General features: G+C 35.9%; 1 long non-coding RNA gene across 1 annotated transcript; it reads left to right on the top strand.

The window, feature by feature from the left end:
* Positions 1-18,714: 18,714 nt before the first annotated feature.
* LOC118680888 (uncharacterized) lies at positions 18,715-19,347 on the top strand. The gene is made up of 2 exons (XR_004976524.2): positions 18,715-18,797; positions 18,853-19,347. It is a non-coding gene; the product is annotated as an uncharacterized lncRNA (long non-coding RNA).
* Positions 19,348-20,013: the final 666 nt, after the last annotated feature.

Here is a 20,013-nt window from a genome sequence, read left to right as displayed (position 1 = left end):
AATTTGGCTTGAAGTAAGTAAGCTTTTATCAAGCCTAAAGAGCGTCTCATAACTTTTGGCAAACACGATTGATGTTAACCATTAGAAAGAGCTAGATTAAAAACAGATAATTACAAAACAAATAACTCAAATGCTAAGCTGCAATTAGTGACACCTCTCCTTCATTATTACTTGAAAATTTTTTTTAATCATATCTTTGAAGACTATCTGACAGATAAATGTATTAATAACAAAATTACTGAAATAATCTGGTCCCGTAACCTTTGCTTCCTGTATTTAAAACTGTCACTAGCATAACTAACCATCAGTATTTATTCGTCTCGAGAAGAAGTTGGGTTATGAACAAAAAAATTTTAGACCTCGACTAGTCCCTAGTTAGTTACTTCTGAATTAGTTACTGATGCACTAGTCTTGCATTGTCCATTCTTTAGGAATTGATATATAGTAGCGAAAGGTGAAAGTTAGACAGAAAAATAGGCAAATATCCAAGTAGCCATAAATGTATGCACATGCTATATGTACTTGTACCATTTCTACAAGTGATATATAATATATATACAGCAATATACGATACATACATATAATATGCTAATAGAATTGAGAAAGGTACGAGTACATGAAGCTTGTTGAGTGCATGATTCATGCTTTGATCGGAGACAAAACTGTCAACAACTTACCACTAAATATATTTATATTTACATGAATACATAAGTCAGAAGGATAAGTATGCTGTTAATCTAAAGAAATGGTCTAAATATTGCATCTATCTGATGCAAGAACTCACAATCCGCTCCAAGCTTAGAAATGATTTGAATTTCTATTATTCATCTAGGTGGTGCGGAGAGTATAGAAGATAGAAATTCCTCGATTAATTCGGCAACAGACGTTGGCCTGCTGGTATCTTAATGTAAAAATTCGTTCGGGATATTTCTGGATTACGAATGGTTAAATAGAGCCACCTCTACTGAATGTAACTTTTTGTTCAAATATTTCAGGAACTGTATCAAAAGATACATTTATCATATTATTTGAAGTCATAGAAATTCAGAAAATAGCAAAAGAAATATTACAATGAAACAAAGAATATCGGATCATTTATTTCTTCCCGCGGTAGTACTCAATTCGTATCGCTTAGAATGTCACCAACTTCACTGAAGAAAGGTCTAGTGGTGGAACTGTAGATCACAAATAAAATTGGATTTTGTAAATATCTATAACTAAGCCAATATAAACTCCGCTCAAATACATAAAAAGTAGTTTTTATTTTAGAAAAAAACATTCACTACCGAAAAAATACTTTCAAACTACGCATGATTTGAGTTGAAAGAAACCACAAATTACGTGTAACCTGGAATTAACCGCCCGCAAAGTATATCTTACATAAAATATTTTCCTTCGACATTAATTTCATTTATTTATTTCAATTTTAAGACTCGGTTAATTTAACCATTTTTATAGGGAAAGAACGCAATTGAATTCACACCGCGAGCAAATTCGAATGAAACAAAGAACTTATCTGACTTGTATTTCGAAATGATGACTTCATGACTGCGTAAGACCTTACCGATACAAAGAGGCTAACATTAGGTTCGTAAGTGCGTGTGTATAATAAGTAGTGAGTATTTATGACAAGCAATAAAGTTGAGAATATGTCACGGCTATTTCAATTCACTCACGTCTTTTCGACATTGATTTGCTTGAATGTTTTTTTCGAAGTGGACCTGGAAAAGAAAAAATTATGGTGAAATTGGGAGTTAACGTAAGCGGAACAAATCTGATTTTTTATGGTCAATAAATATACCCTCCGCAGTGTAGCTTTAAAATTTTAGAGAATTACTTATGCTTTAATTGGCATCTACAATATATATTTAACTGAAGAAGCCTCTGAAATAATCATATAAGACTATATGTCACTACAGTGTTACCAACATAGAGATTTTACCCCTCAATTTAAGGGTTTAAAGAGTCGAATGAGATTTTTTAGGGGTGTTCTATTTTTAGGGGTATTTTCAGGGAGTTTCTTTGTTGTGAATATTAATTTTTTAATTGAAAAATGTGAAAATCGGATGTTAAAAACGATGTAAGAGTTTTCTTTGTTGTTTAGCAAAATTGGATTTTGTAATATAAAAAAGTTTTATATCTACAACTTCCGAGACCTCTGTAAGAAACCCTCAACCGATAGTTGCGATTCTTTTTATATTCACAGCATGGCATATGCTTATAAGTTGTTATATATTACCTTCTTCTTTTTCTACCTCTTGACAGCTTCTCCAATAGTCGTTCATAGGTATTCCCAGTCTGCTGCCATCTCTGCCAATAAGACAGTAACCTGTTAGCATTTTCCTGCTTGTTGAGCAAGTTTGGGATTGACTGCACCAAGACTCAGCTACATCTATAACATGTTTCCCGATTAAATATCTAGAGAAGCCAGGGCATATGTATTCATCTCTATCGGAGTCTAATTGTAGAGTGGTAGAACAGGCTCTGGAGCCCATTGCAGGTTTATCGTGAAATAGAATGTTAGATCCCCTTTTTCACTATCTTTGATGAAAACGTAAGAGACTTTAGCGATTTTAGCGTTTCTGGTACTAAGTTTGTTAACACACCACCTCCCCCTCGGTTATCTAGTTTGGAACTCACTACTACACCACGCTTCTCTGGAAGAGAAGGCAATATTGGGAACCGAATTTAAGTTTAATTCTAAAGGATGTCGAAAACCAGTGGACGTGGGTAGAAACGTGTACTTGGTAATTACCTTAGAAGACGCCTTATTACAAACGACTTATAGGGAGGATTTCTTCAGTCTAAGAGTCGACTTCGCTGCCAGTTGCTTACAGACCAACTCTGTGGGTTTTTCATATAAAATTACTTTTAGTGCCTGACTTAACGTTATTTTAAGAGCTCCACCGATGCATATACTAGCTGCTCTATGTATGTTTTCCACACGCCTTACCGCATATTTCTTCTCTATTATTGGCCGCCATACCAATATAACGTATGTCATATTCGGCCTTTCAACTGATGTGTAGAGCCGAATTACATTACTTAAAATATGACAAAATCTCGAATGTTAACTAACATTAAAACATCAAGAAACTCTGAACCTAATTTAAGAGGAAGCTTTAGAAAAACTTTAGCAAATGTGCAAACGTAATCTTATACTTTTTAAACCTCAATGATGGTAAAGGAGGCTTAACCTTAAACACCATTTTTGTATATCTGCGTAGCGCTTAAGGTTTTAATTTTGTTAACTCATCCCTGTTCTAAAATGGATCTCCTAAAATTAAGAGCTCTTGAGAAAACAGTTCTAAAACATATGAAATGTTGTACCATTTTTCGGTGTTCTTTTACTCCCTGGTCTTTTCCAAGTAAAACGTTCTCAAATGTGAGCTATTTCTCAGCAAACAATACCAAATTTCATCATATGTGTCCTTCATATATTAGGTCATATAATAGTATGTATATAAGAAAATATATGAGGGTGGCAAGAAAACGCTCAACTCTGATAAAATTGACCGGATGGTAGTCGACAGCACACACAAGAACTTACAAATCTACCTAACGGAACTATCGAGTTAGTTCAAAAATTTTTCCTGTCCGCTTACAATAAAAGGGAACTTCTAAAAAATCGCAAACATTACACACGTTACGGTACCCTTTTTAAACTAATTGGAACTAGCAAGAAATACGTGATTTTCAACACATAAAACTTATATTCTAATGACGCTTCTGAGTAAATTTAGGATATTTTAATTATATTTTCTAGCATATTTATCATAGAAGCACCCTTTGTATTAAAATAAATAACTGTAGCTTCTTCCATTAGGACAACGACCAGACTTTACAGAGAAACTGCCCCTCACAAAATGTTTATGCTTACCACTAAATCACTCCGCATTCTAAAAATAACAGCATAGTAACCTTGAACTTAATATAACCTCAAAAACTCCATCAAAGAATCTCCCTTGAAACGAGTCAATACAAACTGGTTTAACATCTCCGTCTCTTGTCTCTTGTGCACGTGCTAAACTAGTCGCTCACTCTGTTCGCACATTCAATTATCAAGTGCATACTAATCGAATTCCAACTATTTCAAGCTTGCATTTAAGCGTGTGGGTAATTATGTTGTCTTCCTGTTTGATTGCAAGACAAGACTACCGGCCAGCCGTCTGCTTGGCAGTGCGCTTATGTTACACCTGTCATTATGAATCACATACACCATTAGTGTTTGAATATACTCAAAACAGTGTACAAAAATTTATACACATATATACATTAATACTTGTAAAAGAAGTTGATGCACAAACCAAAACACAGACGAAAAAATATATTTACAGTGCTGTATTCGAAGGGGTTAGCAAATTTGGTTGCAAACAAAAAAGTTTTGTTTGACACTTTTAAAATGGAAATTTATTTTTTTTTTGTAGAGACAAAAAATATTCATCAAATAATATTGGAGAATGCATGATTATAGTAACGGAATATACCATAAAGTCCGGACGCGTTTTGGTTAAGTAGAACCGGCTGTTAAAAGAACAAATAATAAATCTCTCAAACAGTATAAAAAAATTGTATAGCATAAATGTATAAAGGATTTTTATCTTGATTTACCACAACCAAAACTCGAAAAACCTGCTTTTGAGTTCCAAGTAAATGAATATTGGAGAATTTTAAACTGCATCTTCAGAAACTTTATCACAATAGTCTACAGATTTAAATAAATGTTAGAATGAGATGTTTCTGTCTTCTTATTAACTGTCTTGCTATTCCAATATTCATATATTTCGGTAGAATCTGAAAAAATATTATTGACTGAAAATCTATATACGAACTGATTTATTCATTATTGATTTTCAAAATCGTACAAAACAAATTTGTTCCACCCGAAATCAACAAGAGATCGTATTTAATACAGATTTGATGAAAGCATAAAACACTAGGTCGTATTTGACTTATTCTACAAAAACATTGAAGTAGTAGTAGTTTATAAAGTATTAAAAATATTTCTATAGGGAGGGGCCAGGTGTTTCTTTCGTCGGCCCTGTCTATAGATCCTACCATTAGTTGAACGTTTAGTAGAATTAGTTTTTTTTAATTTCCACAATAGTCACCTTTATTATATTGTTATTTTGGAGAACTTTGTCTTGTGATGTTGGTCCAAATGTGATGTTTGAATAGCTAAAATGTTAAGAAAACAAGAAAAAACGTTAACTTCGGTTGCGCCGAAGTTATAATACCCTTCACAAAAGCAAAGGCCCCTTACAAGAACTTGATTCCGAACGTTCAATTTGTAAGGCAGCTATATGATATAGTGGTCTGATCTGACCAATTTCTTCGGAGATTACATTGTTGCCTTAACTAATAATCCGTGCCAAATTTCGTGAAGATACCTCGTCAAATGAAAGAGTTTCCCATACAAACACTTGATTCCGATTGTTCAGTTTGTATGGTAGCTATATGCTATAGTGGTCCGATATGACAAATGAGCAGCTTGTTGGGGAGAAAAAGAAGTATTCAAAATTTCAGATCGATATCTCAAAAACTGAAGGACTAGTTCGCGTATATACAGACGGACAGACAGACGGACATGGCTAAATCAACTCAGCTCGTCACGGTGATCATTTATATAATATATATACTTTATATGGTCTCCGACGTTTCCTTCTGGGTGTTACAAACTTCGTGGCAAAATTAATATACCCTGTTCAGGGTATAATTAAATGAGAAGATATATCAATATGGGTGTTAAACTAAAATGATTTGGATATTTTATAATTTATATATTTTTATTAATGGAGTGCAGTTGCCACCTATTAGGAAGGAAAAATCAGGAAAGGTATTGAAGCATGTATGATCAAAAACTAAGGTGATTATCGAGATGTGGTGCACTATGAATTCCTTCCGCCGAGCCAAACTATCACCAAAGGATATAATTATCGTTATGTATCGTTTGCGTCAAGCTAATCGTCTGAAATGTCGGAATTATGGGCGAACAACTCTTGGTTCCTTATCAAGAAAATGCACCAGTCATACTGTTTTGGTTTCTTGCGAGTTTTTTGCCAAAAGCTCAACGCATATCGTTCTGCAACCACCGCATTCGCCTGATTTGGAATCTTTTTTGGATCTTCTGGCTATTCAGAAGGACTTGAAAAGTATATAGGAAAAAAACTATTTCGACTGGATTACTTTGAAGGGGATGAAATTGATTTGGAAGAATACCTTACTTCTTGGTCACAGTAGTATATTCGCGTAGAAATTATTACATTTCATAACAGAGTTCCAACTTATCGAAAAAAAGGTGTAATAGTAGTAAAAAATGTACACACACTCTTTTTAAAAGGGTAGCCAATTTTCAAATATTTTATGTTATTAAAAAGAAGTAATTACAATATATTTATTAGCTGACGAGTTTTGGTAATTTTTCTTTATAATTTTTTTAGCTGGCAACAACTGTCGGATCGGTTATGTTTTAGGGAGATTCCTTTACTTTGTTGAATAAGCTAAGAGATTATTTCAGAGTCCAAATCTTAAATACTTAACCCGGTTCACCTGTTGCAAAAAAATATGCACTCACCTCTGCGTGCACACATGCATACATATTTACATATTTGCATAAATATACACGAAACTGCCTGAGCGACCAATTACGTGAATAAGCTGCACTAAAGGGGCATTGCATGACGGCTGACTATCAGTCATAAATCAAATATTGGCAACAAACAAACAACAACCAAACATGCAATAACAGCTAAGGTAATATTGACAAGAACAATAAACAACAACAAGAACAATGGCAACAACACAACAATTGACGTCAGCGATTGCACCGTTTAAGGGTTGAGAATTGTAAATTAAAAAACAAAAACTGAAGTATTTTCCGCGCACCTGAAAAATCAGTGAATGAACAGTAGGCACTGCATGCACTACATGCACATATCCACACATACTACAACGTATATGGTGTTATGGCAACGCTAAAGGGTTACGCGTCAGTCCATTACGTCAAGTGTGCCTTCTTCTAACTACAGGCGGCTGCCTTCCGGCCTTTCAGCGTTGCGGGCGTTTAATGAAAGTGTGAAGTGCGCGGCGGGGCAATTTGGCTTTTATACTTTAATTGGCGCGCACGTCTAATGATTAGACGATTACGCAGAGAGAAGCATACTTAGGTGTAGATATGTATTGAATATATACTTTGTTTATATTTCTGAGTGTGCACGCGCTGATGGGATCATTTCTGGACGCCAGCGTAATTTTTCGGCAAACGAAAACACAACACACGACAATTGGACGCCGTTGAGCGCTACTCAATGACACACATACATACATATATAAATATGAAAACAATTGCCGCGCTAACCCATATACCTATATATCTACCTTTCGCGCCGCTGAAAGTAATTTGCGAGTGACACAATTTACCGCGCACGCGTTCACACGTCAATTGCGCCGCCGCGCGCACCGCCTTCCGCAAAGAGCGCACAGCTCAAGTGCGCGGATGTGCTGGCGATAGACAATCAATCACTTTCTACAGCCAGTCTAACAATGCAGAATGTCGTTCAATTACTCTTTTTACCTCTTTTTCTGAATCTTTAAACGAAATTAAGGCACAATCAACAGACAATGCCGAACACGTTGCGCGTCGCTTGCGTTGAATTCGGCTTAAAGTGTGCGTCGCCGTCGTGTTACTGGCTGTCAGTCAACAATAGCAGCGAAACAGTAGCGCACTTTGACACCGCTGGCTAAATGGAACAATGAATGCTAGCAGAAAGTGAATGAAATAGGAAATTTCGCATTCACTAACGCAGAAAAATAGGAGAAGAAAAGAAAATGAACAAAACAGAGAACAATGCGGGTAGGCACACGTACACACACCTACTTACATACACATGTACACGAGGGCCAGAGCGCTGAAAGTAAAGAGAAAGTAATGATTATAATGTGATTAAGCGATTAAATTTAAGTAAATGTATTTTTCAGAATTGCTGATATATGTAAAGAGTGTTTTTTAGACATGTGGTTTTCAAAAAAAAATAAAACGCGTATAATTTAATGTAATGGCTAAGAATTTAGCTTTATTATAAAGAAAAGCGTTAGACACAATTCGGCTGGCTCGAATAAATTCCAGACGAGAGGATCAATCTTCAAGCATTTCAACAATAGCGTTTCGATAATTCTCTTTCAAGGCGGCAATCTTCTCGGATCGTGGAGGCCACACCACAGACCCACGTCACAGGAAAATGCGCTCACCAAAAGTTTCCTTAAAAGTGGATGGGCGCATGGACTCATTCGGGTCTTCTTCGATACTCTACTCCAAAGCTATTGCTGTCTACAGTGTGCACTGTACGGTTTCACTGACACATTATCCACGAGAATAAACATGGTGGGAAACCGAACCGCGGTTTCTCGAATTACCGACTGTGCTGGACGATTATGTCGAACGAATATTGGACGCAACGCGCTCTGCGTCGCGCAAACCGAAACATTTTTTGGTAATAAATTGTTCCGGAATAAGTCTGTTCATTATGGAGTAGCAAACCAAACTGGGTATAAATAATGTAAAAGCTTTCAAAAAGACCAACTCTGAAAACATATAAGATTTAACAAGTAAGGAAGTGCTAAGTTCGAGTTCCACCGAACATTTTGTACTATTGCAAGTTGCAAGGATCAAAGCCAGGGAAATACCTTCAGGTGTCAAAATTTCATATTAAAAAATGTTTTGAAAGAGTTCCGCACTCATTGCTCGATGAAATCGTAAATGGATTACAATCAAATTAGATATTTTATTAAGTTATATTATAGGTCATATACCCAGTTAGTTTAATTGCTATATTTTAAATAAGATAAATGTGATATTAACTCAATCGAAGCGGGTAAATTTAACATATTGGGTAGATGTGCAAACACGCCAACCAGAATACCGCAATTAATGATATTAGAGATATGAGCTTAAGATCAAGGTCTGCACCCACCAAATAATGTTCAGAGGTTTGTTAGAATAACGGAAATTATTATATGTAGTATAATATAATTTCACATACTTTCGGCATTAAACTAACTCATAAGACCAACCGGCAGTTTGTAAAGCTTGTAATAGTTTTTTGGGAGATAGGATTTTACCAGATTTTTTCTATTTTAAGCATCACTGCATGTAACTAACAGAAACAGATGCTCTCTGAGTTTCACATACCATCAACAATATATAAGCAGGAGATCAACCGGATGTTGGTATATCCTGATATTAGTTATATGGAGCATAGGGCAAGTTTTCATCCAATTTTATCCATTTTAGACACAGAGATGCTCCGTTAGGGGAAAAACACGCTCACTTACTTGAATTAAGATAACTCACATAATGGCCGATATATGGAATATAAAGTCAGCCGGGAGTATGAAAATCTTTCTATTAGATATATGGCGGATAAGGAAAATATTGACCCGATTCAACCCATTAATTTTATTAGAAAAGGATTCGCTCCGAATTTCATATATATGTCTCACAAATTAACCGGTATTTTTGGTAAAAAGGCTAAGGGCTCCACATTTCCGTAATTTTCGCGGCTTGAATACTTTTCGTCCGATTAAGACAATTTTTAGTCGAAAGTTGGCACACCGTAATGGCACTATTCGTGCAAAGTTTTATTCCGATATATATACTGGTGCTTGAATTGTATACTGGAAAGTGATTTCGTTTTTACCCATTTTTGTACTGTATCATGGGAATGTCCATATAATTTTTTGTACTAAATTTGATTGCAATTAGTCAAGTAGATACGGAGATATGTGATTTCACCTAAATGTGGACGGTCCCACGCCCATCGTCCAATTTTGACATCTGCACCTATAAAGTATTCTTGTGCCAGCCAGAGTACAAAGTTTCAGGACTATATCTCAATTTTTACTCAAGTTAAAGCTTGCACAGACAGACGGAAGGACCGACGAATAGACAGACATTCTGCATTCAACTCGTCTCGTCCTCCTGATCATTTATATGCATATATGTACAAGTATATTAGTCTATATCTATCTCGATTAGTTTTTGGTAATACAAACAAGTATTAGATGAACAAAACTATTTTACTCTGTAGCAACATATTGCAAGAGTATAAAAATTTATGTGTCAAAGAACCTCTGTTAACATTCTAAATACAAGTTGTAAAATACACTATCTTTATAACTGTGCTTTCAAAATCATTATCTTTTTGAAAACGATTTATTCCAACTAGAAGAGTTTGCAATAAGTCACCTCCGAGCAGCCGATGTTTGCTTATGAGAATATGAGATTAGTCAATGTTTATCGAGGACAAATCTCTCCCACTTTCAGTTCTTGAATGCTTTTCTCATTCACTATCAATGTTGCAATATTCTTCAAACGAATTATATTCAAAATCTTTAAATATATATTTCTCACTTAACAACTAATTTTCAAATATTTTATTTACAATTGTCTCAAATCGCAGTGCATCAAATCTGTCATTATTGTGTTATCGAATTCCTAAACGACCCTCCCTTAAGATATTTAAATTTACAAATCCCGCGCTTCTAATTTCGTTATTTCCTCTTGATATTAATTTTATTTCCTCAATTCATTTCCGCAGTCAAGCTTTCAACCTTATGGTGGAAACTCAACATGAAATTTCACCACATTTAGCAGAGACACGCACCACCAATTGAATAGTAACAGTTTAACAATTGTGAGTTCTACAGTGGCTACAAAACATACCGTGAGTAAATAATGTAGTACGTCTTGTTGTAAGTACATACTGACTAATAATTTTTAATATTTAATTAATATATGAGTTGGTATTATTGTATAAGATCAATTTCAATAAATATTTTATTACTTGTAGCTTACGTACAATATGTATATATACCTACAATATAATTATTAAATAATTAAAGGAAAGCCTAAATAAGATATATGCTATGATTTTACTACTTCACACACATTCCACATGTTTGAAAACCTTATATATACAGATATCTGTATACAGATGATCTGTGGATTTTTGGGATATTTTCATTTTGAACCTTTAGTTAAGTTTAAGGGAAGAATATATATAGAGAAGTTTAAGTTTAGTTTGGGTTATTTAAGCAAAAAGTTATCAGTAATATGCACATGAAATTCTCTTTTTGAGACGTAAACCAGATTGGGTAGCTGAAGACGTTAAATATTTCTTATAATCCATTTCTATTTCTACTATCAATGGTTCAAAATTCAGTTGGAACCCACATTCATAGTGTATATGCATATGTAAATAGTATGTTATTTAGTGAAAACTAAATTTTTTGTATTATTGTTTGTGTTTTCCGAAATCATTCACGGTGTGACCCTATCTTGATTGATTTTTAGTTAAAATCCCTGTCAAAGCCAATCTAGAGCCAGAATAATTAGCTCTTAAATGGACTTTTATCATTTCGAACTATGTATTCATTATTCTTAAATCCGGAAAATATGCAGTTTGACCCGGACCGGGCGTGTGTGTGTTTGCCACCAGTTTGCTTAAGACGCGAAAAGTTTGCCTGCCGACTTTTACCATGAAAAAAAAGACGAACAACGAATTTGCTTGAATTTTGTGTTTCTATTTAATAAAAATCGCGGCTACGGGATTGTTGAAAATGTCGCAGAATTGATTTAGGGAGTCTACTTTATAACGAACGCAAGAATTTGATTGGCACAAATCATTCAGTGAAGGTCGTGAAATCATCGACGACATGCCTCATGTGAGTCGTCCAACCACCTCTCTAATGACTATACCATCGAAAAAGTTAATGAAACTGTACTTGAAAAACGCTGTGTTGGCATCAGAGAGATAGCAGAGGATCTCTGAATCGACTGGATTGGATCGACTCAATACATTTTAGTTATTGCTTTGGGTATGCTGTTCTCGTACGAAAGAACCTAAATCTTTTGCAAAAAGGACGATAAGTACATCTCGACAGAGATGCTTAAAAACGTAGCTGAGGACTCTACAATCATCAAACGCATCATTACTGGTGACGAACGACGACGTTATGACGTGAAACTGTAAAACAATCTAGCGAAGGCACTAGTTGCCCGTTCACACATCTAAATATCTAGGCACTGTCGTTTCGTAGCTCACTCGACACACTCGCATATCATTTCATAAAAATTATATCTTCCACAAAGAAATAATCAAAACCTCCGACGATAATGAGCGCTTTCCAAGACTTTTGAGGTGGATTAAATTTTTAAGCGGCAGATTAATCAGTCTGGCGCAACAGCAAAGCACCTTATCAGACGCATTACATACTTACAAGCTGGACACGACACGCCGGCTCAGACGGCAGGTGTTTTGCGAGGCGGCGAAGGACCCACACAGACAGCTGGCAGCGAGCACATGTGACTTTGACTGGGCGTGCAAGCGAGCCACACACACACACACACACGAAGAAATGGCTGGGGATTAAACAATTGCAGCGGAAGCGTTCGACATTGGATACGGTTGACGCGTTTTGGCGACTGAATTTGCCGCCGAGCAAATGAGCGGCGAATGAGTTAAATGCCGACAAGTGATGGCCAAGCGGAAATGGCGCACAGCAAAGTCAAAGTCAAAGGTCAGTCGGCTGGGGCCGCACTTTACATATGCTTACATGCATGTGTATGTGTGTGTGCGACTGGCAGACTGCTTACAAAAGTTCAGGGTTGTAGACGGCGTGTGTTGTTGTTGTTCACCTGCATGAAAGCGCTTAATTCTCTGGGCAGACGGTTTTTAAAAGTCATGTTGTTTTTGGTTTCTTTTGTTAAAAATAGTTTTCGCTTTTATTTGCTTCTTCACAGAATAATTGCCGGCATTTTCCAGCGTATTTGCTACTAAACAGTTATAATCGCCGTAACTATAACTACTGTGCAACTGGCAAACACTTATAAATAAGCCAGTATGTACATATGTATATGTATGGAAGGCCACAATCGTGATCGCTCTTCCCGCTTTGATGTTTACAGTAATAAGTAATCGGTTTTGTTTGGTCATCCATTTTATTTGATATCCGATATGCATGTAATCACTTTGTATGGTCATATGTCTATGCCGTGCTATGCTTTGTATGCTGCGCTGTGCTATGCTATGTGTCTAAGCACATACATAAGTGTGTGTGTGTGTATATATGTTTCGTTGACATGTCGCATTATTTTGTTTTGTTTATGAACCTTTTAATAAGCTTGTTGTTGTTTCTGTTACATTTTGCCGAACGCTTAGATGATGTATCGAATGTTGTGTGCCAGACACTTAAGCGCCGACTCACGACTCTTGACAAGTGGCAATCAGCGTTGTGTGATTAACAGTAAACTGTAGACTATTCACAGTGAGGGAGGCATCGAAAGTGTTGTTGTAATGTAATTACCGGAGTTTCCTTCATTTGAGGAAAATTGTTTTTCTGGTTTTTGGGAGTGATTACGATTCAGGATTTAAGAACCGTGGAATGCCGCTGAGCAGAGACTATCAACGAATTGTTCGTGGGTTCAATAACTTTTGTCTAGTAAGGATCTCACTATGACAGCCATTTTTCTGCACATTTACTGCGAGAAAGTATCATAAAACCCGTCAGTTGTTCGGAAATGCCCTTCCTGGGCTGGTCTCACAATCTGTTTAAATAATTAAACAATTATCAATCTTTTATTCGAGTGAATGGTGGGAAATGAACTAATTGGAACTTATTAATATAGCTTTGGAATTAGGAGAGCCATCCAAGATATAAGCGGCATTACTTACTACCGATCGTACAATCGTTATCCCTAATTGGTACAGGGATAGACCAGAACGAGAGTTTACTTACCTACCCTACTTTATATATATTCGGTTTAGGCTTACTTCCTTAATCAATATTTGAGAAAACAGTTCACGGAGTAGTTCAAAACTGTCGCAATTCTATCTTTCGAAGAATACTGATACGATAATCATCGCTAGTAGCACTGAGTCTGATCTACTAACAAAAAAAAACTTAATAACAGGCATATTTTTATACATGTGGTTTTCAATGAGGCAATACTTTTTTCCTTGGATTTGGTCCTTTTGACCGCTGTTACTTGATTGGTACTCAGTTTGGTTCGCCATTTCATAATGAACAGACTTACTCCGGAACAACGTTTGCAAATCGCGCAAATTTATTACCAAAATAATCGAGAATAATCGCCCAGTAGACTCGATAATTTTAGCAACTATGGATCGGATCCTCAGAGGCACCGTACAGTGCACTCTGTCGACTCTATTGCTGCTTTGGAACAGAGTATCGAAGAAGACCCGAATGTGTCCATCCGCCATCGCGCGCAACAATTGGAGCCGTGCCTTTTGTAGTGATTATAATCCACAAGCCATTGTTGCGACGCGGACACCTCCTTAAAAAGTCACTGTTTGGTATGCTCAACGGGCAGAGGGAATCATTGGTCCATAATTCTGCAAAAATTATTATTGCTGATATACGGCTCCAATTGCTGCAAAGAGTGGTCGAAAATTGGGTCTCTCGGCTGGAATTTATTCGAGCCAGCCCAGGCGGTCATTTGACCCAAGTCATTTTAAAAACATTATATGCGTTTTATTTCTTCTTGAAAACCACATGTCTAAAAACATCCTTAGTTTAATTAGTAGTGTGACATGTCGAACCGTCTCAGTAGCTTAGAAACACTAAACTATTTGACAATTCTGAAAATAAACTATTGAGATTTTTTTTCTTAAAATCAATAAAGAAATACTTACGATATTACTTCGCCTGCCATTTACAAACTATAAAATCTATAAAATAAAACTCAGTAGATTTGAAGAAACGATTTCGAATTCAATCCGCTTACTTTGTTGTTGCTTATGTATCTGTATTTTATTTTTATATAATATGTATAGTGTCAAGTTGTTATTTTCTTGGCATTTAAATTTTCTTGGAATTTAATTAAATCTCACTTCTTGAAAGCATGTATTTATTCATAAAAAATTATTTTCCAACACTTGGACCATGGGACAAAACAAGCCTTCCAAATGTTAAATCTTTATAAATACGTGCTACATGCCATTTGTCTTCCTTTAGGAGATTGAAGTCATGATCCTTTATCTCTCTATTACAATGCTTCACTATATTATTTTAGCACGTCAAAAGTAATATTATATAATAATATATATAGTAAGTACGAATGTCTGATATTTTCTACGTTTCTCACGTCAAATGTCGCTAGCAGTCACGTGCCTTCAGCAATCTGAACATAACCATAAGCATTAGTGTATATATTATTATATATGTTCATGTACATAGTTATAATATATATCCAAGTGTCGTCCGCCAAATTATTTTTTCGGTTCATAAAGAGATTGTTTTGTCTAAATGCAGGTATTACAGAGCAGACACGTACAAACACCAAAGTGCGTACTTTAGTGTGTAAATGACAAAAGAATCTTTAGATTGTCACTTCTTCATTTGAAATAAACTTTCGAATATGGTTAGTTAACATGAATTAGGTGCAGACAGGTGCGTAAAGCCAACTTGGGTTGTTAGTCAATAAGTTGTTTATTCATCTCTTGTCCGTCCGCCAACTTCCGTCACGCACTAGAAACATATTTCGTTTGCGTCAATGCTAACGTACGTGGCCAGATGTTTAGGACAAAAGGTTCTTCATCTACAAAGTGGCGTATGTCTTGATAATATCTAACGTTTGGAGAGTTTTGCATAGTCTCCGAACTGCTATTGATGTTTCGATCTTGTCTGCCAAGAGGATAATTATTTTTAATCTGTCAGGTAACTTGTATAGTCTTGATTACAAGAGGGTCCAACATAGTATATGATAAAGAGATAAACTGGTAAAGATATCAAAAATTCTGTACATGAAGCCATTTTGAAGTATCTAATGCTCTGTTTGAAAGTAGGTATGATGCCCCAATATGATGATTTTTTTTTCAAGGAAAATATCCACTCGTTAGTTCACGTGTTTGAATGAAAATGAAATTGAATGAATGTAACAGATAGTCTTATTAAGCAATAAAGGAGTTTTACCAATAAACGTACTAAACGTACTTATATAACGGCCGCCCAGTTAACAGCGAAGCATGATTTGGAAGGTAAATATGACGTCATATCATTCGAGGGCGATACATAGACTATTGTGAGCATCCAAATGTTGTGTTAAATTTTTAGAGACGACATATATTTTTCTTTAAAACAACCCTCCATTTCGTCGAGTTGTCTTTTTTATCGCAAAATGTCTTTCCCTTTGCGTCCGTGAACAGAAAAAGTCGCTGGAGGCCTTATCCGGTGAATACGTTGATGCGGAAGTAATTCTTGGCTTAATTAAGTAAATTAGTTTTAGTGATTTAAGAGTCGGTGTGGCACCCACGTGTAGGTAGGTTCTGAGAGTGGATGTCTGACGACGTACCTAAGACTTTAGGAGCCCATTGCGAAACGACCGGGACTAAAATCCCCTCACTCCATTATGTCTTCTCTGGACGACCCTGTGCTACCGATCAGTATAAAGAGTTTTATTTGTGCAACCTTTGAGACATCGTCAAGAAACCCTCGACCGATAGCCAAGATTCTTTTTCCATACAAAGCCCTTGCATTTGCATAGAAGATGTTCTGCATATTGACAGCTTCTACGATAGTTGTTGTATGGTATTCCCAGTCCGCTGGCACGTCTGCCAATTATACAGTCTAGCACTGTTAGCATTTCTACTAGAGTTCTTAGGTCATTCTCACTCGGCTATCTAGTTTGGATCCATCTGTATAGATACTTATCTCCGTGTCCCTGCCCACCTGCCTACCTCACCCCTATCCCACTCTTCTATGAAAGTGAAAGCAATATTAAGAATCGGATTTCAGTTTAATTCTATAGGATTTCGACACTATGTACGGAGCTTTCGACATGTTCTTTCTCGCTTAACTTTTATGGAGTTTTTATCTCTTATAGGTCCATTAAGTCTAAGTAAAAGTCTGAAGGAGACGTTGATATTCGGTGTCCCCAAGGTTTCTATGCCATCCAGCAAACCATTTACCAGTGGCTACTTCGTGTGCCAGGGATCTCAGATAACATCCACTAATTGAGTTTTTGATGGAGGAACCCTTTTTTTGGAATTCTCTTAACACATTTCTTTTTAAACTTGGGTCTAATTACATACATATGTATTCATTTCTAGTTACTTTTCCGTTCGCCTGGTATTATTATTATATATATATTTATATATATTGTATGTATAATTTCAAAAAGTTTACATCACTCTCAGCAGTTTAATGATGACGAAGTGATTAAATCTCATGACTTAATATATAATATAATAATAATTCTGAAGCAAAATTCTTCATATCACACTCAATTTCCTCTGCCCAAAATGATGTGGAAATAACAAACTAAATTCGTATTATACAACCTTAAATCACCGCAAGAAGTGTAAATTCAATATTTTGGAATTCAAAATATAATATTTACTAATAATAGAGATTTCACATGCTGCTTGACAACTAAATGCCTCAAAGTTTTGATGAATTTTGACAGAAGGAAGTATTAATATGGTGATGCATCACACGAAGAGAATTTCTTTCATGAATAAATATGTAGATGGGATTATTGGGAAGGAAGGTGGTGAAATCGAATACAAAATAAAAATTCGAGTTACGAAACAATTTGAATCGAAATTTCAATACTAAATATTTATTCAGCACTATAAAAATACTGGTACACACTTGTAGACATTGTATAATGCCAAACACGGCAACAAACATGCAGAAAGTGTTTGCAATGCATCGTGTACAAATTTCTGCGTCAAAATTGCTTCGACTGAGTACGAAATTAAATTATAGCGCCAAAAATAATAACGCCAATTTTTATAGATGATTACAATGTGGAAAATGCAGCACTGCTCCTATTTATTTATTTATTTGTTTTTTTAAATTTAATTTCAGAATTTCGTAATAGCCAACACTACATAGTTCAGAGAATTGGATTTATTTCTCAACCGCGAGATATTCAACGGCTGTCTAGACTAAAGTGTACTTGCGCCTGCTCCAAGAAAACTCAAACCTCGACAAGTCAATCGATCTTAATTAGACACTTATTTATGGTCGTCAGTATCCAGCGTTTTAATATGTGTCATCCTAAAATACTCTAAAAACGACACAAAAGTGGTTTGTACCTGGAGTTTAACTGATAATATCGACATTCGACACAGAATCATTGTTGAAAATGTTGAAAATTGTATGTGAGTATAAGGAGGTGAACTGCAGAAAACTATCACGCTTTGGTGAATTGTAAAAAAAAATTGCTGTACAACTGGTCGTTAAAAAATTTTGGTAGCACTACTGAAAGATGATGCCGACTTAGAGGCTTTTTTATGTTTAACAAGACTAAAAGCAATACTTCCCTGATACGGTCTTCCTCTTCCAATTAATTACTAATATTGCAAAACAGGGCTTCCTCTTCTGTATTCTACTACATCTAAACATATCTAACTATGCTATCGCTTTAAATAATAATGTTAGTCAAGAAAATTAATTAATCGTATAGAAGAACCTTATAGAAATGTCTATTTCTTTTATAACCACATAATGAGAGAAGGCTTAGCAAAAAATCAAGGAAATATTCGACAAAGAGTCAGTATTGTATATAAAGGAGGAAGAACATAGCGGGTGTTTTTTTTTTGGACGTTTGTAAGTAGGCAATACTTTTTTCGGAGTTGGCATTTTTGACAATATTAAATTTTGATTTATATTCAGTCTGGTTTGCCACTTCATAATGAACAAACTCCGAAATAACGTTTGCAAAGCGTGCAAAATTATTAACAAAATAATGGTTAGAAAAAAATTAATATTTGGTCAGCGATGAAGCTCACTTTTGCTTGATAATAAACTAAATTGTCGCATTTATAGTGATGATAATCCACAAGTCAGAAAGAATCACTGGTCCATATTTCTTCAAAAATGGAGCAGTCCATAATGTTACAGTCAATGGGGAATGCTTTAGAGCAATGACTTTTTCGCATCTGAATTTGGTGATGTTGATGTGGAGGACCTTTGGTTTCAGCAAGATGGCACTTCATGCCATACAGCCAACGAAACAATTAATTTTTGGAAGGAAACTTTTGGGGAGTCTCTAAGATCGTGCAATTCAACACCGATGCACTATTTTTTGTGGGGTTATAGGAGGTCGCTTTTTGTCAGATAAGCCCGTGAACAGTAACGCCTTGGAAGAAAATATACGGCGCTTTACCTGACATATGGCTCCGATTGCTGCAAAAAGTCGTCGAAAATTCGGCCTCTCCGCTGGAATTTGTTCCAGCCAGCAGCGGTGGTCGCTAGCCCGAAATCACTTTTAAAACATATTTTCAAACCCTTATACTTATAATAAAGCTTAATTCTAGTCGATATGGTTTTTTTGTTTTTAAGTAGGGAGAAGCATCGAAAGCCGAAGTGTGGAACTTTAATCCGCTAAACCTAACCTACTCCCAACTCATGTCTCTCCCACGGAACCACCGGATTAAGTATTACTTCATAGAAGAGTAAAGAACACTTAAGTCTGCTCTACGGTACGGACTGACTGACTCCTAATCTGTTGTAAGTACCTCAGTTTTGTCATAATTAGAGCTGCCGCATCGCCGACAGCTTTCCATTTATCAGAGGACTGACAAATATGTGCTGTCAAAGTTTCCACCGTTAGACTACCGTCGAGTGTAGATTTTAACTTTTCGATAATATTTAAAAAAAACGGGGGCACTGAAAATAAACATGTTCAGAGTCTTCTATGCACTCTATACACGTCGGACAATACGGACTAACATCATGATGAAATTGGAATAGACACTTTCTAAAGCATCCATGCCCACTCAGTATTTGGATTAGGTGGAAATTTAGGTCCCCGTGTCGTCTGTCTGTCCACGAATGAATGTCCGGAATCAGTCTGTGGGTCCATCGTCCTTTAGATGAGGTTTGCCATCGTTACTGCCACACTGTTAGGCTCTTGGTTCTCTCCTCCTTTTTTACTCCTGAAGACGTCACTAACGGCTAACTAATACTTCAACAGTATCACTTGAT

The sequence above is a fragment of the Bactrocera oleae genome, chromosome 4 (genome assembly GCF_042242935.1).
Source record: "Bactrocera oleae isolate idBacOlea1 chromosome 4, idBacOlea1, whole genome shotgun sequence".
NCBI classification, from domain to species: domain Eukaryota; kingdom Metazoa; phylum Arthropoda; class Insecta; order Diptera; family Tephritidae; genus Bactrocera; species Bactrocera oleae.
This window is presented reverse-complemented; position numbering and strand designations above follow the sequence as displayed.